The sequence below is a fragment of the Phocoena sinus genome, chromosome 2 (genome assembly GCF_008692025.1).
Source record: "Phocoena sinus isolate mPhoSin1 chromosome 2, mPhoSin1.pri, whole genome shotgun sequence".
NCBI lineage: Eukaryota > Metazoa > Chordata > Mammalia > Artiodactyla > Phocoenidae > Phocoena > Phocoena sinus.
The window spans coordinates 169757780-169783533 of NC_045764.1; the positions used below are offsets into that span (position 1 = coordinate 169757780).

Consider the following 25754-nt stretch of genomic DNA (forward strand, 5'->3'; position numbering starts at 1 on the left):
CCTACACTCTTTACTTTGGGCTCACTGATGGGTAAGGAAGGACTGAAAGGAAAAGCAACTATGAGGTACCCTGTCTTTCCCTTTTCTTCTGTCATTGTTTGCACCTTAACTGATTGTCTAATGCAGGGGAATAACATGAATACGAAAGGATACAATAGGGTCCCTCGGTTCCTCTTTCTTAAAACACCATCACCCTACATTCTGCTTCTGAAGCAAGTTCTGATTAGAAAGGAACGTGTGACCTCTTGGGGGTGTCAGAGCACCCTCTTGTCCAGTTGTAGCTGTAACACACTCACCTTGTACTCACTTTGAGTCTCTCTGAACTTGTGCTTGTCATGGTTCATGAGTGTAAGAGCACTATGTGTGAATAGGGTGCAAGGAACAGGGAGCTGGTACCTGAAAACTGGGTTCGCCTCTTGGTGGGTGTTGAACCAAAAGACACAATCAAGACAAAGCATGGGAGAAAGAAGGATTTATTACTTGCAGCAAGTAAAGAGAACACGGGATCTTTCCCAAAGCAGTGCCCCCTGAGCAACAAAACTGGGGAAGTTTTGGTTTTGTTTTCATAAATTTAGTTATTCATTTATTTAGTTTTGGCTGCGTTGGGTCTTCATTGCCACATGCAGGCTTTTTCTAGTTGTAGCAAGCGGGGGCTACTCTTTGTCATGGTGCGCGGGCTCTAGGGGCGCACCTTTCAGTAGTTGTGGCATACGGGCTCAGTAGTTGTGGTTCGCAGGCTCTAGAGTGCAGGCTCAGTAGTTGTGGTGCACGGGCTTAGTTGCTCCGCGGCATGTGGGATCTTCCTGGACCAGGGCTCGAACCCGTGTCCCCCGCATTGGCAGGTGGATTCTTAACCACTGTGCCACCAGGGAAGTCCCGGGAAGTTTTAAGCTCAGGGAACACACATGTTCAGGAAGGGGCTTGGGTGGTCGACAGAGTCCAAGCTGTAGTTGATTGAAGTGAGGTTCAGAAAAGGTCAACCTTATCCTCCTTTAGGTTCCATTTGATCTGGTGGTTGAGGTTTCAGGCTAATCTTTACCATAGAAACAGAATGGGGAGTCATTACAACTGATATAGTATCTTTGCTATAGTTACACCTCTTGCCTGATAACAGTTGTTTCTTTCTGCATTCTTTTGTTCCCTTAAGATCATTAATTACTGAGACCTGTTCAAGGGTAAGCACTGTGGCCAGGCTCAGATCACGAAATGGCTTAGGTGAAAAATGGCTTCTCTTCTGTCAGGAAAGCCATGCCTGGTTCTCTTTCTCTGGGGACCCCTATCCTATCTGACTACAGACACACTTACTGTGTGTATCTCCTTTACTCACACACTCCAGGGTCCTATCAGACTTCACTTACAGAGCACAAGTTCAAAGATAAAACTATTAAGAGTTCAAGACAGCCACCACAAAGCATTAAACCAGCATGAGGTCATTTCTAGTGCAGGGCCCTATGGGACTGCACAGGTCACCCCCCGCAATGAGGCTGTCAATTATATCTTGATTTTTTTTTTTTAATGGAGTACTGACACGTGCTGCAACATGGATGAACCTTAAAAACATTATGCTAGGTAAAGTCAAACACAAAAGGTCAAATATTATAGAATTCCATTTACAGAAAATAGCCGGAATGGGTAAATCCATAGACACAGAACACATACTAAAGGTTGCCAAGGGCTTGGGGGAGAAAGGAATGCGGAATAGCTCCTCACTGGGTACAGGATTTTCTTTTGAGGTGGTGAAAATGTTTTGGAGCTAGGTAGGGGTAATGGTTGCACAACAAGGGTGAAGGTACTAAATGCCACCATATTGTATACACTTTTAAATGGGTGATTTTATATACTGTGAATTTCACCTTAATTTCAAAAAAGAAGAAGAAATATTGCAGGATCTCTTCATGACAGAACAAAACCTCTGCAGCTACTTCAAGCCACTCTGTTGGAACTAGTCATGGCCCTCCGGGCCCCTCCTCTCCCCTCCCCCAAATCTGATTAACGGACTCCCGAGTCCACAACACCTCCCTTAATGACCAGCTCCAGAGGTCTAATTGTCCCTCTGCCTTCCCTTTCCCCAGTTCCATCCCGGGATGTCATCCTCCTTTCTGGAAGACGCCCTTCCCTCAGTGAGTAAAACACCTATTTTGGGAACGAGCCCGGAGCGCAGGAAAACAACTACCAAATAGACATTCTCCCACGGAGGCATTCAATTCGCCAGAGGTGGAAGTTGGAACCACTGCCCTGGAGACCCAGCTTTGAGGAAACGACACTTCAAAGGTTGGCAGGGCTGCTGTCCAGGTTTCCTGGGGCCTGCGGAGGGCCTCAGAAGTCCGTGTCCCTGTCTTTGTCTCCCAGAAAAGGCCTGGATGAGTGGAATTAGTCACACTCTGGCTTGGTTTCTAAAGGAGGAAACGCTTCAACAAATTGATTCTCAACCAGTTTTCCTGGAGAACTGTGGGTGGAGAAAAGGTTAATTTCAACCCCTCCTTGGAATGCAAATGGTAGGCTGGATGGCTGGGAACGACGGGTGGAGGGACAGGGAATTTATGGGGGGAGGGGCTGAGCCGGAATTGAACAGCTAACTCATTGGGTGACCTTGAGCAAAGGTCAAATTTAATTTGAGGGCTTTGCCTTAAACAGGGAAATGAAGGAAATTAGTAGGCCCCAGAGCAGATGAGTTTGCAGTCAATAGATGCAGTCATGCGTCAGTGCCATGCTGAAACTGATGTGGTCCTTGGGAAGGTAACATGCTGTGACCTGCGTGTCCCCAGGTAGTATCAACTGAAAGGCGGCAGGGGTCAATGTAGTCGCAAAATGTAACACCAACGAGCAATTAAAGTTGATTTCAAGACGAGGTAGTGAAAAGAACGCTGGAATCCAGTAGATCTGGGTTTGAATTACTGGTTTGATCACTTACCAGTTATGTGGCCTTACTTTCTTTTTTTTTTAATTTCTAATTTTTAAAATATTTAAAATATTTTTATTTTATATTGGATTATAGTTGATTTACAGTGCTGTGTTAGTTTCAGGTGTACAGCAAAGTGATTCAGTTATACATATACATGTATCTATTCTTTGTCAAATTCTTTTACCATTTAGGTTATTACAGAATATTGAGCAGAGTTCCCTGTGCTATACAGTAGGTCCTTGTTGGTTGGCCTTACTTTCTCCATCTATAAAATAGGATATATGTATCACATATGTATCACATATATATCACATATATATGTATCACACACACACAATACTTATAAGAGTTGTTGTAGGGCTTCCCTGGTGCCGCAGTGGTTGAGAGTCCGCCTGCCGATGCAGGGGACACGGGTTCGTGCCCCGGTCCGGGAAGATCCCACATGCCGCGGAGCGGCTGGGCCCGTGAGCCATGGTCGCTGAGCCTGCGCGTCCAGAGCCTGTGCTCCGCAACGGGAGAGGCCACAACAGTGAGAGGCCCGCGTACCGCAAAAAAAAAAAAAAAAAAAAAAAGAGTTGTTGTAGGGATAAGAAATCATGACTGTAACATGCCTAGAACACAGTAGGTTGTCAATAAATAGTGGCTGTTATTCCTCTGGCTCAGCCCTCCACCCACTGTCACGGTGAGTTTTTCCTAGAGGCCATTCATGTGTCAGATATCTGGAGGGGGCACCCGTCTCTGAACCTCCAGTATGTCAGAGTGTAGGATGGACAAAATTAAGGCACCTCCTCTGGCACTCCCTTCTCCATATATCAGGAGCCAGAAAGTATATCATTAATTCTTTCCCAAGACTGTATACAAAGGAAACGACTGAGGGGAAATGGAAAGATCATGTATATCAGTGTTTCTCATAATGTTATTTATAATACACAACAAAAATGTTTACTATAAGATCTGGGAAACATGACTTGTTGTTACCGTGGAATACTAACATTTTAAATGACCAATGTGGTATCTATGTAGAAAGATGAAAATGTGTAAATGAAACCATGTCAACTTTTAAGAAATTGGCCACAAATTGCATACAGACCAGGATAATAAATAAGATAGTAATTATTCAGCTTAGAGCCAGCATGGAAGGGACTGGAGAAATGCAAATAGTTGACATGATGGGGGAATGGCCTTATGGGTGCAATGTTTTTTGATGCTGTAAGCCTAGTTAATAACAAATATTCTTTTTACTTCTCTTTTTAAATGATGCAGTTGAATTGATGATTTCTAAGACTTCTTCTCTCTCTAGCATCTATGGTTGTATATCTATATTTCAACTTCTGTTTTCCCCATCCATAAAATGACATAGACGTTTTCTAGTGAGAAATCTTTAGACTTATCTGTGTTAGTTATCTATTGCTAGATAACAAATTACCCCCAAGTTTAACAGCTTAAAATAATAAATATTTATTGTCTCACATAGTTTCTGAGAGTCAGAAGCTACAGGAGGCTTAGCTGGGTGGTTCTGACTCAAGGTCTCTCATGAGGCTGCAATGGGCCTCAGTCATTGGAAGCCTCGACTGGGCTGGAGAAGCCATTTCCAAGCTCCCGTGTTGTTGGAGAAATGCCTCAGCACCCCACTACATGGGCCTCGACACAGGGCTGCTCACAGCATGGCAGCTGGCTTCCCTCGAAGTGAAAGACTCAAGAGAGAGAGAGGGCCCCAGGCCAAGACCACGGGCTTCTACATCCTAATCTCGGAAGTGACCTACCATCACTTCTGCCACTTGCTATAGGTCACACAGGACAGCTCTGACTCAGTGTGGGAGAGAACCACACAAAGGTATGAACCCCAGTGCGGGGCTCATTGAGGGCCATGTTGAGGGCTGGGTCTCACATCACACAACAAAGTCATGCTCTGTCTTGCATACTCTGGCAGTCTGTCTACACCTCCTGTGCACTGCTGGCCTATCAGACATCACATGACCAGCACACTGGACCTAGCAGGTACCCGAGAAATTCTTACCAACTAAGTGAATAAATGCTTTTCTGCATTCATTAAAGGCATGCAAGAGTTATAGAGAGTGTGTACAAAGTACCTGGCTCACCAGATGTGTTACCAACCTCAGGTTCAGCTGCTCACTGCTGAAGAGCCCATAATTCAAGAGGCAGGTGTCAGTAGAAAGGAAAGATGCTTTAATCAGGAAAGTTGGCAATCTGGGGAGAAGGTGGACTCATGTCCAGAGACCAAATCTGAAGATTCTCTTCAGCCATGACAGTTTATTTATTTATTTATTTTGCGGTACGCGGGCCTCTCACTATTGTGGCCTCCCGGACGGGGGCACGAACCCGTGTCCCCTGCATTGGCAGGCGGACTCTCAACCACTGCGCCACCAGGGAAGCCCCAGCCATGACAGTTTTTAAAGGTGAAAAAGGGGGAAGAATCTCAGTGAATCATCAAGGAAGGAGGTTAGGTTTTATATCTTTCTCCATTGTGTGCAGACTGGCTGACTCTTTCTTCAGATGTTATCTTGCCTGTGTGATCTGCCTGCAGGATTGCTAAGGGGGCTCCTGGAGATAGAAACCTAGTCATTTTTTTAAACTGCTTCATTCTTACTTCTTTTTATGTAGGAAAAGAATCAACAGGTTAAACAAGGCATGGTGTGCATTCAGGAGAGCATGAGTCAGGAGTTAGGGTAAATTGCCTGGTGATCTCATTCCTATAATTAGGTTCTTTTAAGGTTAGAGGGGAATAGAAAGGGGCAAACAGGAAAGGGGCAAAAGAGCTGCTTTCAGATGCACCCCATGAAGAGACAGATACCACTGCCATCTCCTCTTCATACAAATGAAATTGAAGCTCAATGTACCTAAGGATACAAGCTGATAGGTAGCAGAGCTTGGGTCCAAACCCAGGCAGACCTGTCTGACTCATAAGCCCATACTCTTCCCACGATTTGATACTGCATTTACAAACAACAGTAATCTCTCTTTCAGGCCAGGGTTACAATTCGTTTTTAGTTGGCTCAGGGGTCTCCCTCTCTCCTACATGCCTTCCCACTACCCTTAACTGTTGCCAGTGATGTGCTGATAAACGCTTAACAGCCATCTCTGTGGGAAAAAAAAGAGGCGCTGGTTTGTAGCAATTGCTGATTGCCATGGTGTAAATATTCCCACCATGGCCACTTTCAAGCCGCCCACCTGACATTATTAAACGCAGAGTTGGGAAGAGAGGCATAACCAGCGTTGTGAGCCTGGGCAAGCCATCTCCAGCACACTGCTCCCCCTCTCCAAGTATATGAAGCTTCCAGAAAGAACATAGAATGGTCCCCAACCCCATTTTGGACCTGTTAAACGTTTCCGCCTTTCTAGTTTTTCCTACTGTGCCTCTTCCTATGTGAGCCACCTGGTCTACAGATGCGCACAAGGCTTTTGGAGCCTATTGAAACTCAACTTGAGGACCGTCTGGTTTTTTCCTTGAGGAAAAACCCTGAATCTTTTTGCATCTTGAGTTTTCATTTTTTTCCTGGCACTTTTTCTCCCCCCTCTAGATTTCACAAAAAGAATTTCTCTCAAGAAATTCTCAAAAGGAAACAGAGGCTATTGATTTCAAAATAAAGCCTCATGGAAGCCCTTTGACATTCTAATTTAGGAAACCATACACTGTCTGGTGTTCTCAACATCTGAAATCTCTGTTGGAAGGAAGACCTCTACGGAACCTTGCAATAAGTCAGCTTCCTGAAAGATACTTCCCTTGCAACTGAACTCGGCTTTTCTGCTCCTTCCAGACAGTGCAGTCCACTCAGGCTCCCTACTGCCTTAAAGAGGAATGCCATTGTTCTCCTTATCTGAGTTTTTGTGTAGAGCTCTCAGAGATGGGAAGTGAGTACCAACAGAGTAAGCATCCCAGGGCACCCAGAAGCAGTGTTTTGGAAACTGAACAAATGTAGCCCAAAGCATCATAGTCTAGACTTTGACAGACTTGGGGGAATTGGCCAGGCCAACACGGAGGAGACTGGACAGTCCAGCAGAGAAAGGCAGATGTCTGGGAATGGGTGGCACAGACAGAAGGCCCAGGAGGAAAAGCTAGGGTGGCGGCCCATGTCCTTAACCGGAGCCCAGTTGGCCTCCTTGTTGTTTTAAAATGTACCCAGGATTTTGTTTTAATCAGGTATGGTAAGACAACAGCCTTGAAAGAAGAGTTTATTTCTTACAAGAGGAAGGGGCATGTCCTGCCATGTAGGGCCACGGGGGGAAGCCCCAGGGGCAGTCAGGAGGCAGAAGGAGTGAGGGGAAAGCACTGGAAGCCACCTTGATGCCCATCAATAGGGATTTATTACATAAATTGTGGACCATGCAAACAATGGAATATTATGCAGCATGAATAGATGAGGGAATGTGATCAAACGAAACGATCTTTATACTTTGTTCTTGAGTGCAAAGAGCAGGTGACAGGATCTAAAATGTCATACAATCCCATTTAAAAATTTTAATTATTTAATAACATTTATTCTGTAGGGATCAGAGTTTTATAATTATTCTTGATATGAATTTCATTGTCAAAGTAATCTTGCTGGTTAGAGCATCTCATCATCGTGATTAAGGCATTAGACCTTTTCTACTTCTCAAACCCTAACCAGTCCTGAGACCACATGCTGAATGTTCTTCTTTCTCAGCTACTACTGGATCCTTCTCGGGTCTTCTCTAACCAGGACAATGGTCTAAAAGTAAACCTGGAAAATGAGGGTTGGGAAGGAAAATACTGTGGATTGTCAACTTGTTTCCACTTAATCACCGGTCAAAAATGAACACACACACACACACACACACACACACCTCAATCCCTGGTTGGAAAGGGAGATTTCTGCCACTTGTGCCATCAGGGACTCTGGTTGCCCCTGGTCCCCAGGGCTGATGGGCCCCCCTAGTGGGAGCAGTGGCTACGGGCGGGCTAGGGAGCCCTCACTGCTCAGCAGCTCAGTCCTCCCTGCCAGGCCAGGCAGCCACCTGTGATGTTGGAGACGAGGGGATTCTGGATTGCGGTGGACCTCATAGAGGGGGTCCTCACCTCCTCCTAGGTAATTTGGTGCACCTAAAGGCTCAGTCCCTAGGAATTGGACTCAAGGGGGCTCTGGAGCCTGCGAGTCAACCTCAGGGGCCACTGCGTCACTGGTCTGGTCTGAGGAATAGTTTGCAGGACTGTAGGTGGACTAATCCCACAGCAAGAATCAGAGGAGCTCAGAGAAGGGCAAGTTCACACAGCCTGGGGCCTGGCAGGCTGGGGGGATGGTAGGGTGGAGGGGGAGGGACATGAGTTTGGCATTAAAAATTCACCTGTTTTCAGCCAAAAGTAAATAAAGGACCCCAAGACCTTAAAAGTTTAGTTTTCACATCCCCCTCACACTATCCATCCTTTACTTCTCACCATCTGGGACAGCTTGGTCAAGCACCATTGCCTCTGCAAGCCTCCATTTCTTCAACTGTAGAATGGGGATGATAATGTCTATTTCCAAGGTTATCAAGAGAATTAAACAAGATCCAAGGAAATTATATATATAAATGATCTCTATATATAACCAGTCCTGAGCACTAAGTGTAACTGTCAAGAAGTTTAAAACATGGTTCTCACGTAGAATGAAAAAATATATAGAATGAACACGTGAAACGTTCAACTCATTAATGAGGTAACCACTAAAGTAATAGAACAGATTCAAGGAGCATTTGAGGGACTGGATAATTTAAATATATATAAATATATATATATATATTTAAGTTAGAATAAGAATAAAATTGCTGGACTAGATACAAAACTGATCCATGTCAATAAAGGCATGATCTTTGGAGTTATCTTTTCTACTGAACCAAAAAATTGGCATTTCTGCCAGACAGAAATCTACAAACCTGTGTGTAACTTCACAAATGGTACATGCGCTAGCCAAGTCGAAGACAGGTATGCTCTTCTTGGGCGAGCCTATTAATCGAGGCCCCAGGAAGATGTTGAAAAGACCTGCCGAACCCCACAACTTACCTTACTTTCAAGTTTGGGGTAATTTTTCTGAAGAGTGCAGAGCAAGTTCCTACAACTGTGGAGCCTCTTGCCCCACTGACCCTAGATCCTCACTGCTCCTGGGCTCTGTCGAGGGAAGAACCGCTTCCTTGAGCTCTTTCATGCTTGATGCTTCCAAAGCATTCGTTATTCTTTGCCTCATTTCATCCCACAACAACTCTGGGAAGCTGGTGTTGCAAATTCCATTTTCAAATTGGAAAACTGAGGTGCAGGGACCTGATGGCTCCGGCTCCTGCTAGAAGCAGAGTTTTCTTGCCTTCCATGGAAAATGGTCCAGGAAGCCATGGTCATGGGGGCAGAGCTGTAGCTCTAATGTCCTCCCAGAAGATGCTGCAGCATCAGCCAGCCCATCCCCGCCCCAGCTGCAGGCACCACTGCATCCTTGGCACCACAGGGCACAGCTGTGGCTGGGTTTGGGGAGCTCCAGGGGGCCTCCCCTGGTTTCTCTAGGAGAGTCTAGAGCAATGGTCTTCAAAGAGGGCCACACATGCCCGTCGGGGCACAGGAAGACTCACCAAAAGGATTTTGAGACGTGCGTCATTTATGGGAATGAATCTCCAGATCCTCCATTTCCAGCTGACTCTTACTTAAAGCCCATCTACCCCAGAGCCCAGCCTGCAGTCCAAGAGGCAGGCAGCTTCCTCCTTTCTCCTCCAGCCTTCTCCCACCTCACTGAGGGCAGGCAGACCTCTCACCCCTTTTCTGTGGTGAATTCCTTGCGTCAATGAAAAATTGTCGCCTGCCATATCCATGAACAAAGATGTGGCAGCCATCAAGCCATCTCTTTACAGCCATCCCCCACGGTGAGCCCTGAGGAAACTCAGGATGGAGACAGGATGCCCACCATCTAGCAGTCAGCCACTGCAGCCACTCTCCAACGATGCACCCTGACTAGAGACTTGGGATGAGAAAGCAGAGGATTCTGGCCCCAGAGAGCTGGGGTACATTTCAAAGGAATGCTTTCAATGAGCCCAGACTCTTGCAACTTCCCATACAAAGAAAAGCGCTGAATTCCTTAACTTGAGATGTCTGGTTTTCTTTAATTAACAGTAATCTTTTGATGTTCTGACTGCCTGGTCTTTGCGGCAAAAACTCCTACATATCCTGGCTCCCCGCTGACCTCTTCAGAGCAGTCCCTCAGAGCTATCTGAGAGGCTGTGTCCCGGGCTCATGTCCTCAATTTTGTCTGCCAAGTAAAGCATAATGCTCAACTTTTAGGTTGTGCATTTTTTTTTTTCAGTCAACACTTGGGGTGTAAAAGACCTCAGAATGCGAAACAAAGGGACAGTTAGAAATACCCACGTCTAAATACCCTTTGTGTTAGTCAGAGGGTTTCCGTTCTTCCAACTAAATTGAAGATGGACCTAATAATTGTTCTGATAGAGTATTAAAAATCATTTTTGATGAGAGATAATTATGGGAATTTTGGCACACAACTTGGAAAACAATCTGTTAAAAACCAAAAATTCAACCAAGTAAATTGGCTCTATTTGGCTTTATTCAATGATTCACAGATCAGGGAACACCCTACCTAGCAACCGGAGAGGTGTTTCAGGAGCTGTACAAAATGGAGGGTTTGCATAGAAGATGGATGGGGCAAAGAAGTTATTAACAAAAGAAAAGACTGTCTCAGACCTGGTCACCTTCTTTTGGGGGAAGGGTGAGGGTCTACCACGCAGATTACCTCTTCTTCCTTTGGGAGGAAGAGAGGGCTCCTGTGACAGATAGCTTCATCAGAGCTGACCAGAAAATTCTGGACTGGCCAATTAAGACTACATTCTAGGAGAAGGTTGAAACTGCAATTAGGTCAGGTATTAAATCTGGGTTTGGTATTGAAACTGAGCAGACCCTATGGAGCTCCTGGGCACAAAAGCCTTTCTGTGTCCCCCATCTCTTGACCTTCCCTGAGTTCCAAAGGGCAGGTTCAAACAGTTGCTAGTCAGGGAAGGGAGGTTATGCAGAGACAAGGGAGGAACAGTCAAGAAACAATAGTGCAGCCTTGGGGCAGGGTCCTGGTTCTGCCTAAAGGGATACATATAACAGTATCTTTGAGCTCATCTACAGAACTAAAACCCCCAGCAAATGGAAGATTTTAAGTACTTGATGAAGCATTCTTCATTTCTGGAGAACCAGAGAAGCTCATCAGGAGACCATGTGAGGCCAGATTAAAGGAGCTCAGGCCCTGCACACACCCCGATCCTTATCAGCAACTCCACCCTTGAACCATTGCTATAAAACTCCTCACCAAATCCCCCTGGGTTGGGACACACCGTTTTGAGGGATATGAGCCCGCTGTGTCTCCCTTTGCCTGCAAAGCAATAAAGCTATTCTTTTCTACTTCGCCCAAAACTTTGTCTCCAAGATTTGATTTGGCACTGGTGCAGAGAGGTTGAGTTTTCAGCATCAGTATCATGGGCTTTAGAACAAGTGGTCATTTGGGGCCTGTGGCTTTTCTCTTTAACAAATCGAAGAATCGGGTAAAGTCTGAAGCAAACCCTCTCCTATTCCCACCTACTTGTTTATGTGAGAAATCCTTCTCAGAACTTACATCTATAAAAGTGGAAAATAGAAATAGAACTGATGCTGGCCCCTGCTGCATTCTTGTAATAATAGACACTCATGAGCATGAACTAACAGAGAGAGAAATCTCTATACATCTCTATACATGGAGATGCATTTCCAATAACATTTTACTTTTTTGTTTAATAACGAACGTAATTTGCCAAAATGTTCTGTTCCTGAATCAGTTGTGAACCGGTGATAATCGTAATGGTAACTCAGAGGGCTTTTTCTAGCGCTTAATGCCCATGCTCAGAGAGAATTACGTCACCTGCACCCTTATCACCAGAGACAGGAAATTTGGAGCTGAGAAGCCCCTATAAACAAACCTTGTTACTTCTTTCATTGACTCCCCCAAGACAACTCTGTTTAGATTCATCACTAATTAAGCAGCCAAAGCCTAAGTTTCTTTGTCTTGTCAATTCCTCACACATTTATTGTTTCTTTGTCTAAAAAAGTATAAAAGCTTTGGCCACTTCGTAGGTACCATTTCTGTGAGACCTCCATGCGCACAAATTAAAATTTATTTCTTTTTCTCCTGTTAATCTGTCTGTTGTCAGTTTTATTATTGGTCCAGCCACAGGAACTCAAGGGAGGTAATGGGGAAAATTTCCCCTTCCCAACAACCAGCAAAAAAGTTTGAAGACATCTGCCCTGGGCAGTGGTTCTCAACAATGGCTAGATATCAAAATCACTTGGGAAGCTTAGGAAAAATCCCTCTGCCTGGGCTTCCACCCAGTGGTACATGATGACTAGCTTTTACTGGCCTATGACAGCTGGTTATTAAATTTTCACAAGTGTTGCAGGATATAATCAAACATTAAGCTATATAAGCTTATAATTAAGTAAATTACATTTTTTAATGGTAGAAAAGACTCAAAAGCCACGATTTCCTAATTACTCTACTACATTTTACTATTACCTATGTTTCTGAGGCCCTTCGGTCTATTTTATCATTGCCATGGAAATTCTATACAATGAGGCATTGCTGCACACCTCCTTCCAGCTCTGCACGTAGTGATGTCACATCAGTGGTTCGAAATTGGCCACAGGAGAATCTACACCATAGGAATCAGCAAATACTACAAATCAGAGCTTGATTTGTTTCTACACTGAACTCCTACACTCAAGAAATTGATGGAGAAAATGTAAATAGTGCAGATTAAACTACAAAAAGTACCATTTTTTGTAGCTGTCGTATTATGAATCGTACTCGAAAAAGGGGAGAAAATATTCTTCCAGTATTCAAAAACCGTCATCCAATCCAGCAGAAGTTGCTCGTGTCACACTTTTTGGTTGGTTCACTTTCATCGTACTTATTATTTTTTTTAATTTAATTAATTAATTAATTTAATTTTGGCTGTGTTGGGTCTTCGTCTCTGTGCAAGGGCTTTCTCTAGTTGCGGCGAGCGGGAGCCACTCTTCATCGCAGTGCGCGGGCCTCTCACTATCGCGGCCTCTCCTGTTGTGGAGCACAGCCTCCAGACGTGCAGGCTCAGTAGTTGTGGCTCACGGGCCCAGCTGCTCTGCGGCATGTGGGATCTTCCCAGACCAGGGCTCGAACCCATGTCCCCTGCATTGGCAGGCGGACTCTCAACCACTGTGCCACCAGGGAAGCCCCTCATCGTACTTATTAATGTTATTGAATGAATTGGGTGTTGCTGCTCACCACCTACAAAATGAGTACTCACAAATGTTGGTAGCAAAGGAAAGGTGCCTTTAATCAGAATGCTGGCAATCTGGGGAGATGATGGATCAACCACCTCTGAAGAATCTGCTCAGCCATGAAAGTTTTTAAGGGGAAAAAGAGAAGCAATCTCAGTTAATCATTGAGATGAGGGGTCAGGGTTGTCGCCATCCCCCACTGCGTGCAGGCGTACGTGCGGGCTTGTTGACTTGTGATCCTTTAGATGCCGTCTTGTTCACACAGTCTGTTCGTGAGATTACTGAAGGGGAAGCTAGGAAAGATATCTGGTCCTCAGTTAATTACTTATTCTTCATTTCTACTTCTTTGATCTATGGAAAGAACTGAAAAGTTAGGCCAAGTATTGTGTGGCTAAAAGAAGGGAAAGGTGTGCTTGGGCTGGAGATGAGTAGAGCATGGGGATGCCTGGTTTAAGGTTAAGACAGAAAGGTGCCTCCTGCAGAGAGCTCTTTCCTGCCAGAAGCTGCTTACATTAACATAAATGAAAATATAAACCAACGTTCATGGGAAAACTATATTCCTTTGTCATTCGCAAACCAGAGGTTGACTCTGGTTTGGCAAGATCCTTCTGTAAGAATCAACTGTTAGTATGGAATTTACAAGAAGGAGTGTTGCATATTTTAAATTATTTGTAAGTTGTGTCCTAAACATCTTTTGTACTGGTAAAATTTATAATAAGCATACTTTATGTGTAAATATGCATACTTTCTTGAGAGATGATGGTTCAATATTTATCAGCACACCACCACTCAAGCCCCATTCCTCGTTATTATTGCTCAGCCTGGGCATTGGCTTTTTAAAAAATCTACCAGCTGAGACTAGCATGCAGAAGGGTTGATACCCATTCTCCTAGCAGAAGGTGGAAAGGAGAGGAGACTGCTGGCACCTGGCCCAAGGTAAGCCTCCCACCTCTGACAGGTGGAGCTCAGGGCCCGAGCACTTTGGAGTGAGAGAGGATAGCAGGCTTTAGGGACAGTCCCCACCCATTAGAGAAGTCTGGCCTGTGGCCTGTGCCACGTCCATTATTCTGTGAGTAGAATTCTTCCTCTAGCACAGTTTATCAAAAAATCTTTCCCCCAGAATGGGAGCTTCTTAAGGACCAGGACTGTGTCTTATTTATCCCTAGAAGGCCTGGTATGTGTTTGATGCCTGCTGGATATTTGACAAATGAATTAATAAATTATCTTAAGATATAATTATTCCAAGCATCCAACAATAATATTTTAGGGAAATAAACAATGGGACAATCATTCAATGAAATACTCTGCAACCATTAAAAATGATGGTGGAGGAAACTATTTGATGACATAAGAAAATACTCATAATATCTTGTAAGTGCAAGGAAAACACTATGAAATAACATACAAATTACAAGCAATTTTGTTTAAAAAAAAAAACATACAAAATATATTTCATAGCTTGACAGGGCATCTACCAACTCCTGGCCTGTGTCCGATTCATTCTGGGGAAACAAGTATTTCATGACTCTGTTTGGATTTCTACTGAAGACTCATCCTCCAAGGGAAGAACTTGTTTAGTTCATGATAATTTTTAGAGCCATGAGGCAGACTAGAAAGGGGGCATATTACGCAGGGATTTGGAGCAATGTTTTGCTACTGTGGTGTAACAGCGTTCTCCCCAAAGATTAACCCACACACTGCAGTACATTTAGGTAGGACATCTTGCCAATTTAGACATGACATCGACACGGTGGATCAGAGCAAAAAGAACTATGATTCTATTACAGAATGGATTAAGACTCATTTGTGATTAATCTTTAAATATTTTAATGTATAGAATTTTTAAATTTAATTCTTAAGATATTCATAACATTGACCACCCATGGCTAGAAGGTTGAGAGGCACAGTGATCATTTTCCAAAGGCTAGGGAGATTGAAGGGAGAGATAAAACACACCTTGAAAAATTCACGGAAGCTAAGTGAAATTCCTCCTGGATAAATGCGGAACCACTGGTTGGGTTTGAAAAAGGAGGACAGCTACTTAATATGCTTAGCAACCCTTTGGAACTCAAATAAACTTTACCAAATATATCATTCACCATTGTTTAAGGCCTGCAGCTGCCTTGGACATGGCAGAACAAACACTTCTGTGTGCCAAGAATGGGAAAACACATGCCAGCCCATTCCCTCTGGACCAATACATTAATGGGTGATGTGTGAGATTGGCCTTGGACCATCCCTCGGTCCCTTCCCTGCCCATCACCTAGTGTGTGGAGGAGGGAAGTGTTTAACAAGCAGGGCAGTGCCAGCTTCCAAAACAGGGTTAACAACTCCCAGGTGACCCCACCCTGCATCCTGTAGCTACAACCACAGGAACTCAACAAGGGCAAAATGCCAACAAGAATTCCAAAATACAAGTCAGAAGTACGTCTGACCTCACGTTTCCCCTGGCATGCTGCAGCTCAGGTAAACACATTCAACAAATCTGCAAAAATGTTTCTCTGATAGAATGCTTACCCTTCTGGCTGAGTCCAGAAATTGTGCGTCCTTTACAAATATTGTGATAGAAATGTGTTTTCATGTTTCAGTTTTAGAGTCTGCTTCATCTCATTTTGCATTTTAAAAAGACATTTGCTGAGTGCTTACTAGGGTCTAGGGGTACAATAGATGTTTGAGATACAGAAAACAAAACAAAATTTCCTTCTTCTAGGAGGTTATAGTTCAGTAGAGGAGACGGGTGACAAGAACCTGTAATTCAAGACAGAATCAACCAAGTAATCAAGATCATCGTCACCCTATCATCAACATACCTCACATAAGTTGAGTGCCTGTTACATGTTAGTGCTGCGGTACTTTACAGGTATAACCTCATTTAATCCTACAACAACTTATGAGGCAGTTCCAATTATTCACTTTACAGATGAGAAAAACAGAGGCTTAGAAATGTTAGGTAATTGGGCCAGCATCTTAAAGCGAACATGTGGCAGACCCAGGACAAAAACTTGAGTCTGTTTCCAAGCCTCTGTTTACTTCCATTACTTTACACTAAAATAGGATATGAGCAAACTCTCATGGGGCAGGGGAAGCAACTCTGAGAAGAAAATCAAGGAAGGCTTTATGGAGGAGGAGGCATTGAAGCAGGGCTTTGACTGATGAGCTCAATTCCAAAAGGTGAGGAAGAAGGGACATGGCATCCTCCACTGAAGGAGCTGCCGGAACAAGTGCCCAAGGGCTGGAGTCTGGAGGCCCTACAGGAGAAACTCCAAAGTTTGGCAATGCCAGAAGAAATCAACTCTACTTAACTGTTGACAGCCACTTTACTGGTCTTCAAAGAGGCCTCTCCTGTATCCACTCACCTGTTCTGCAACTTGTATCACTTGTATAAAGAAAATCTCAACTTCCTCTTCAGAAACTGGAGAGCAGCCCATGCCCTATGTGATATCATGGTGGTACATTGCTTCCTTTTCACTGCCTATTTCAGCTTGACAAATAACCAGAAACCAAAGGTTGACACACACCGTGAGCATGTTTTTACCTGTTGAAAACTACCAGTTGCTAAGGGATGCTCTTAAGCTGCTGTTCCAGCGAGGGGCTTTCAAAGGGCCAACACAACTGAAGCTCTTGGGATGGCTGAGGTGTGGCTTGTCATGCTCCAGGGAAGCCTGAGAGAGTAAGTTCTGCTCTCTGACACTTGCCATGCTCCTCCGCATGTTCATTCATGCACGAGACCCTTCATGAACACCCTGATCACGCTGCAAGGTGAAAGGTGAGGCTGGAGAAGCAGGCAGGGATGGAGCCTGGAGGGCCTGGAAAGCCATGCATGCTATTGGGTTTGGTGTAGCTGCACACCCTGGGCACCCTTTGCCAGTTTTTGAATAGAAGGGTATTGTGATTTAAAGCATGTTTTGGGAAGGGAACTCTGGCTGTAATCTACAGAAGGCGAAAAATCTGTTACCAAACTTAGGTCTTTTGCTCGCCACTCGAAAATCAATACTCGAGAGGCTGGTTTTGGTAGAAAAGAAAGCACTGCTTTTAATCAGAAAGCCGGGAGAAGGTGGACTCCGTTTCCCTGAAAACCGACTCCCAAGATTCTGTTCGGCCATGAAAGTTTTAAAAGGAAAGGGGGAAGTAATGTCATTGAGATGGAGATGAGACTCATAGCCATCCCCCCACTGTGTGCAGACTCGTCGACTTCTTTAGATGCTATCTTGTTTACACAGTTAGTTCACACAGTTTGTTCATGAGATTACTGAAGAGGAAGCTAGGGAAGAGATCTGGTCATCTGTTAATTACTCACTCTTCATTTCTACTTTTTGATCTATGGAAAAAGCCAACAGGTTAGGCAAGGTACTGTGTGATCAAAAGATTTGAAAAGGGGCTTCCCAGGTGGCGCAGTGGTTGAGAATCCGCCTGCCGATGCAGGGAGATCCCACATGCCGCAGAGCGGCTGGGCCCGTGAGCCGTGGCCGCTGAGCCTGCACGTCCAGAGCCTGTGCTCCACAAGGGGAGAGGCCACAACAGTGAGAGGCCCGCGTACCGCAAAAAAAAAAAAAAAAAAAAAAAGATTTGAAAGGTGTAAACAACAAGGTCCTACTGTATAGCACAGGAAACTATATTCAGTATCCTGTGATAAACCATAACGGAAAAGAATATGAAAAAGTATGTATGTATACGTATAACTGAGTCACTTTGCCGTACAGCAGTAATTAACACGATATTGTAATTCAACTATACTTCAATAAAAAATAAACTTAAAAAAAGAAGAAAAGAAAAAAAAATTTGAAAGGTGTGTTAGGGCCCAAGATGAGTAGAGCATAGAGGCACGTGGTTTAAAAGTTAGTTACAGCGTAGCTTTGCTTAAATTGTCAAGAAAAGGGGTTTCCTGCAAAGAGCTGCTTACAATATCCTTCCCTCAACAACTGATAAACAAAACGAAAAGACAACCCTCAGAATGGGAGAAAATATTTGCAAATGAAGCAACTGACAAAGGATTAATCTCCAAAATATACAAACAGCTCTTGCTGCTCAATATCACAAAAACAAACAACCCTTAAAATAAATAAATAAATAAATAAATAAATAAATAAATAAATAAATAAAAAACAAACAACCTGATCCAAAAATGGGCAGAAGACCTAAATAGACATTTCTCCAAAGAAGACTTACAGCTGGGCAACAAATACATGAAAAGATGCTCGACATCACTAATCATTAGAGAAATGCAAATCAAAACTACAATGAGGTATCATCTCACACCATTCAGAATGGCCATCGTTAAAAAATGTACAAACAATAAATGCTGGAGAGAGTGTGGAGAAAAGGGAACCCTCCTGCACTGCTGGTGGGAATGTGAATTGATACAGCCACTGTGGAGAACAGTATGGAGGTTCCTTAAAAAGCTAAAAGTAGAACTACCCTACGACCCAGCAATCCCACTACTGGGCATATACCCTGAGAAAACCATAATTAAAAAAGATACGTGTACCACAATGTTCATTGCAGCTCTATTTACAATAGCCAGGACATGGAAGCAACCTAGGTGTCCATCGACAGATGAATAGATAAAGAAGATGTGGCACATATATGCAATGGAATATTACTCAGCCATAAAAAGAAACGAAATTGAGTTATTTGTAGTGAGGTGGATGGACCTAGAATCTGTCATACGGAGTGAAGTAAGTCAGAAAGAGAAAAACAAATACCATATGCTAACACATATATATGGAATCTAAAAAACAAAAAAACCCCAAACAACAACAACAACAAAATGGTCATGAAGAACCTAGGGGCGAGACAGGAATAAAGATGCAGACCTACTAGAGAATGGACTTGAGGATATGGGGGTGGGGAAAGGTAAGCTGGGACAAAGTGAGAGAGTGGCATGGACATATATACACTACCAAACGTAAAATAGATAGCTAGTGGGAAGCAGTGGCATAACACAGGGAGATCAGCTCAGTGGTTTGTGACCACCTAGAGGGGTGGGATAGGGAGGGTGGGAGGGAGGGAGACACAAGAGGGGAGAGATATGGGGACGTATGTATATGTATAACTGATTCACTTTGTTATAAAGCGGAAACTAACACACCACTGTAAAGCAATTATACTCCAATAAAGATGTTACAAAATAAAAATAAATAAACTATTATTATCAAGGATGAAAGAAGGGTTATTCTGCAGAAATAATCAGCCAGCATAACCCTATAGCCACAACTTGACAAAGACATTACATAAAAAAGAAATTACAGATTAAATACACCTCATGAATATAAACATGAAAAATCTTAACAAAATACTATCATACAAAATCCAGTACTAAATAAAAGGAATAATGCATCATGACTAAATGGGTTTCATTGCAGGAATGCAAACTTGGCTGATGCTTTGAGAATCAAACAATGTAAATTGTCATATTAAGACAAAGAGGGAAAGGGCTTCTTCCCTGGTGGCGCAGTGGTTGAGAGTCCGTCTGCCGATGCAGGGGACACGGGTTCGTGCCTCGGTCCGCGAAGATCCCACATGCCGCAGATCGGCTGGGCCCGTGAGCCATGGCCGCTGAGCCTGCGCGTCCGGAACCTGTGCTCCACAACGGGAGAGGCCACAACGGTGAGAGGCCCGCGTACCGCAAAAAAAAAAAAAAAAGACAAAGAGGGAAAACACGTGATAATTTTTATAGATACAAAAAATTACATTTGCGAAAATTCAACACTCATTTATAATAAAAGTCTTGGAAAAACAGAAATTGAAGGAAAGGGCAGTTATGGAAAAGCTACAGCTAGAATTATACTTAATGATGAAGTATGTAATGCTTTTCCCTTAATATCAGGAACAAGGCAAGGATACATGCTCTCATCACTTCTATTCAATATTGTACTAGGTTTTAGCCAGGAAATAGACAACAAAAATCAAAGCCATAAAGGTAGGAAATGAAGGCATAAAACTCTTGCAGGTGACATAATTGTTTACATATAAAATGCTTTAAAAGCTACAAAATAACTATTAAATTAATAAGTGAATTTTGCAAGGTCATAAAATACTAGGTTAATATATAAAAATCAATCATATTTATATGTTAGCAGCAAACAATATGAAATTTAAATTTTAAATAGCAATGGCATTTACAATATCAAAAACAGTTAAATACCTGGGAATAAATGTGAAAAAGATATGCAGGACCTACATACTGATAACTGGAAAACAATGTTGAGAGAAATAAAAGATATAAATAAACAGAGAGCTATACTATGTTCATGGATTCAAGACTGAATGTTTTATAGATGTCAATTCCCTTTTAATTGATGTATGGATTTACTGCAATCCCAATCAAATTAACTGCTAGCAGTCTTTTTTTTTTAGTTCCAGAAATTGACAGTATACTTCTGAAATTTGGATGGGAAGACAAGAACCTAGAATATAGAAAGCAATTCTAAAAAGAAACAAAAAAAGTTGAAGGACTTGCACTTTCTAACTTCAGACCTTGAGACTTACCATAAAGCTACATCTATCAAGACAATATGGTACTGACATAAAGATCAACAAATAGATCAGTAGAACAGAATAAAGAGCCCAGAAAAAAAATTCTCACTTAGGTAGGTTATTTGATTTTTTATAAGGTGCCAAAGCAATCCAATGGGGAAAGAAAAGTCTTTTCAGTAAATTGTAGAACATATAATGACATGGGGTAAAAATGAACCGAGATCATTAAGCAAAATTAATTTAGGATGAATCGTATGCCTAAACATAAAGGCTGAAATAAAAATTCTGAAAACAAATATAGGAACATATCTTCATGGCTTGCGGAAGGGAAAAGTTTCCTACGTGGGACAGAGAAAGCAATAAGCACTAAAAATTTTTTGAAAAGTTAGACTTGACCAAAATCAAAGCCATCTGCTGGTCAAAAGGTATTATATTTTAGAAAATGAATAAGTAAGCCAAAGACTGGGAGAAGATACCTACGAAACGTATATCTGAAGAACAGCTGGTATCCAGGACATATTTTTTAACTCCTGCACCTCAATTACGAAAAGACAAACAACACAATAAAAATTGAGCAAAAGGTTTAAAGAGACATTTCACAAAACAAGATATACAAAGAGCAATAAGCACATGACAAAGTCTTCAACGTTATTAGTCCCTAAGAAAATGAACTGAAAACCACAATGAGATCCCACTGCGTACCACGTGAGGAGCTGAAAGTTTAAAAATCGAATAATGGCAAATGTTGGTGAGCAGATAGAACACCCGAAGCTCTCATCTTCTTATAGAGCTTACACTTATACTTTATACACTCATACGGTATAAACTACCACTGTATACACTCATACAGTTTCCTGTAAAGTTCAACTTCTATGGAATGACCAAGAATTCTGCTCCTAGATATTTACCCAAGGAAAAGAATGAAAGTATATGCCCACAAAAACTCCTATACAAGAATATTTACAGTAGGTTTATTTAAAATATCCCCACATTGGAAACAAATCAAATGTCTCTCAACAGGTGAGTGGGTAAATAGTCTAATATTCTTACAAGGGAATGCAGCACAGCAATAGAAAATGACACCAATACAGACAACAATGTGTGCAATTCTCATAGACGTTATACTGAACAAAAGAAGCCACACAAAAGACCACATGGGATTCCTTTTATATGAAGTTGTGAACAGGCCAAACAATTGTGTTCTGTGGTGATATAAATCCAAACAGTGGTCGCCTTTGGGAAGTCGAGATTGACTAGCAGGGGCCATGAGGGAATTTTCTGTGGAAATGGACATATTTATTTTCTTGATTGGGAGTTGGTTCCATGGGCATTAACATTTGTCAAAACCCATCACACAGTACATTTAAGATCTGCACACTTCACAGTCTCAATTTTATCTAAATTCAAAAAGAACTGCATACACAGTGTGTCTAAACAACATAAAAATAAAACAATAAATTCGAATATAGAATATAAGAACTGAATGGTAAAAATAGGGGGAGAAAAGAAGTATGAAAAAAAAGACAGAGCTTCTGGAGAGGGTGTGGAGAAAAGGGAACCCTCCTACGATATTGGTGGGAATATAAATTGGTGCAGCCACTATGGAGAACATTACAGAGGTTTCTTAAAAAACTAAAAATAGAGTTACCATATGATCCAGCAATTCCATTCCTGGGCATATATCCAGAAAAGATGAAAACTCTAGTTCAAAAAGATACATGCACCCCAATGTTCATGGCAGCACTATTTACAAGCCAAGATATGAAAGCAACCTAAATGTCCATCAGCAGATGAATGGATAAAGAAGATGTGGTATATATATACAATGGAATATTACTCAGCCATAAAAAGAATGAAATAATACCATTTGCATAGGTGGACCTAGAGATTATCATGATAAGTAAGTCAGACAGAGAAAGATAAATATCGTAGGATATCACTGTCAGGTGGAAACTAATAAAAATGATACAAATGAGCTTATTTACAAAATAGAAACAGACTCACAGACATAGAAAATTTATGTTTGCCAAAGGGGAAAGGGAAGAGGAGGAGGGATAAATTAGGAGTTTGTGATTAATAGATATACACTATATATATATATATATATATATATATATATATATAAAATAGATAAACAACAAGGACCTACTGTATAGTACAGGAAACCATAGTCAATATCTTGTAGTAACTATAATGGAGAAGAATCTGAAAAAGAATATATATATATATACATGTATAACAGAATCACTTTACTGTATACTTGACTCTAACACATATTGTAAAAAAAAAAAAAAAGACAGAGCTTCTTCCAGCAGTGGGCCCAGGCCAGAGGGCATGGCTTGGGGAACAGAAAGAGAAGTCTGCTCACCCCTTTGACTAGACGCCCTTGGGCAGGGCAGCATCTGTACTACTCCACAAAGCAGCCCCATAAGTAGAAGGATATGGATGCAACATTAGCATATTACGTTCCCAGTTCCCGACCTGGCTAGAGTCGTATAGGGATGTGGAGACCCAGACTTTTTATGACTGTGCCATAAACTCCTACTGTGACCCTATCGTCTCTAAATAAGAGCCCTTGTGCTTGTGGGAGGGGTGTGGCTGGGGGAAGACTGGGGGTGAGATTCTGGGTCATTGACTCATGTCTTTGGGGGGAATGTGGTATTGACGCCCAAGAATTGTCCCTTTTGACCAGCATCCCAAGTGACCATAATGCAGGTTCTACAAGAATTTGACTTGCAGACCCCCCAGGTACCACTTTCCCCCGCTTCCAGTATTCTGTGATTTCTCCCTCTGTTAAGCTTAAATGAGTATCTTTGCAAGGGGTCCACATGCAGATGAGGCTGTGGGCCTAATGTGCATTTAGAGAGATCCCCATAGACTAATCTCCCATCCAGAGTAATGGTAGCAGAGGCGTAATTACATTAACTTCGGGAAGGCAGCTGCAAAACTTATCACTTTAGGGGCTTGGGCTTCCTGGATTGTAGCTGCCACTGGCCCAGGATGCAGTGTCAGATTAGCTGAGAGCTATGTGACAGGTTCACTAGCTGGAAAACCTCCCCAGCCCCCAAAGTCAATTGCACGAGGCATGGAACCTGGAAACAAGGGAAGCCGCGCTCCCGCAGCACCTTACAACTGGTTCCCCGAGGAGACCCTGACTGGCAATTACAGGTTGTATTTGCATGTAGGTTGTATTTCATACAATACAGGTTGTATTTCCACAGTGAGGAAATCAGGAGCCTGATGGGAAAAATAACCTCTACCCCTGTTTACTGAAACGTCTCTGTTCCACAAACCACTGCGGTGCTGTCCCAATCATCCAATCTCCTGGGGTGGTATGGAGGCTAGAAAAAATAATTAGATTTTTGAAATCTGGAGTTGTTATGAAACCACTGAAGTCCCAAACCGAAGAGTGAAATGAAGGGTAGTGTTGAGAAAGGAGCAGCCTGTCTCCTCTCCAGCAGGAGGGATATAGGTGACAGGGGCGACGCTGATTGCCTGGTTTGGGGCCAGCTGGCTTCTGCTGGGGTTTCATATGGGACCTCACTCAAGAAGGGCTGAGTCGGAGCCTTGCAAATATAAAGCACAGCCAAGAAGGAGGACGAGCTGAGTCAGGAGGGCTCAAGGAGGGGCTTGTGGTGGGCCTGAGGGGGGCTCCCCAGATCCATCCACAGCTGTGATGAATCTAGCCCATCAGTCCACAGCACTGCTCCCCTCAGCCCCTACCCCCGTGCCTATTATCTGTCCAGGGGCGGCCACGTGTCCTTAGTTGGCCTGATCAGACTGAAGGGAAAGATTCAGAAGGTTGGTTAAAAGGTCCCCCTGTCTGAAAGGAAAGCAGGTCCTAAGACTCGGACCTTCCCAACCCTATAAGACCGGCAAGAGAGAAATGACAACTGGTTCAGGACTCCTGCCAGCCTCTAGAGAAATCCTGGAATATGCAGCTCTGACACATTAATACCCTGCACAGATCGAGACACTCGTGGGCTCCCAGATTCTCATCAAGCCATTGGACTTCTCTTCCATAAACGTGTTCTCTCACCACAGCCATGAAGTGACGGAGCCGCATGTAAATAGGGGTTTCAACCAAAGATATGCACAGGGTATTAAACATGTACCAAGGGAAGAGTTAACTTGAATACAAGGTCAAAATCAGCACCAAGTTCTACCTGCTTTCCTTCTTACGAAGTTTGCCCGCCAGGGCACCGTGGTTTGTCACTTGCCTTGAGTTGGAAAAATGGTTTGAATTCAACAACTGTACATTTATTCATTCTTTTAATTTATGTAAGGTTTATGTACGCAATTCTCAATTCTTTAAGGGATGACAACAGATTTTGGTTTTCTACTGTCGTGTGAGAACATCAGGCCCCAGCAATGTGTCATTGTGAGGAAATAAAAGTGCTGCAGTAAACTGAAAAAAAAAAAGGGTTTCCCTGTCTTCTCCTGGTGGGTGTAAGGAAGCGCATTGCCCTGTCGTCACTGGCCACCGTATTGCAATCAGGCCATGGACCAGCTTCAGGGTGACTGAGTAAAGAGACTGGAGAGAATCTGGGTCCCTGACGAGAGCATCAAACATTGATAGAACTTTGCCTGAAGCCCACTCTGCCTAGACGTGAGACATACATTTCCTCATCGTTTAAGCCTCTTTGCCTCAGATATCTTTTATTTGCTGTCCAGAGCCTCCTGACTGGTACAGCATCCCACAGAAGGGGCTGGACACAGAAACTGGCCAGGAGCTTAGAGAACTGTATTGGTGAAGCAGGCCCAGGTACAGGAGCCTGTCATTCTTGTCTCAAACTCCCATGAATGTCTTCTTTCCCGGCATTTTTTTTCTACAAAGATATACTTGATTTGCATATTAAGTATTGGAAATATTCTTTAACTCCACCAAGAAAAAGTTTCTCTCCTGTGTTTTATGAAACACAGAAGGAGTGGATGCGCCGAGCTGTGGCAGGCTGGGGCTTGGGGCGGTGCAGTGGGGAGGGTGCCAAGGTGAGGATGGTGGAAGGGCTCCCAGCTGGGCTGTCTGCCATGCACTCCCTGCCCCTTCTCCCAGACCTTCAGGTGGGATGTGGGGCAGGGAGATGAGCCATGAACTGA

At 43.1% G+C, this 25754-nt stretch overlaps 1 long non-coding RNA gene across 1 annotated transcript; it reads right to left on the minus strand.

Annotated features, from left to right (window-relative positions):
- LOC116748415 lies at positions 1–24639 on the minus strand. Its single transcript, XR_004348278.1, has 4 exons — positions 24512–24639; positions 21421–21430; positions 11453–11455; positions 1–13 (listed from the first exon to the last, which is right to left on the minus strand). It is a non-coding gene; the product is annotated as an uncharacterized LOC116748415 (long non-coding RNA).
- Between the last annotated feature and the right edge of the window lie 1115 nt (positions 24640–25754).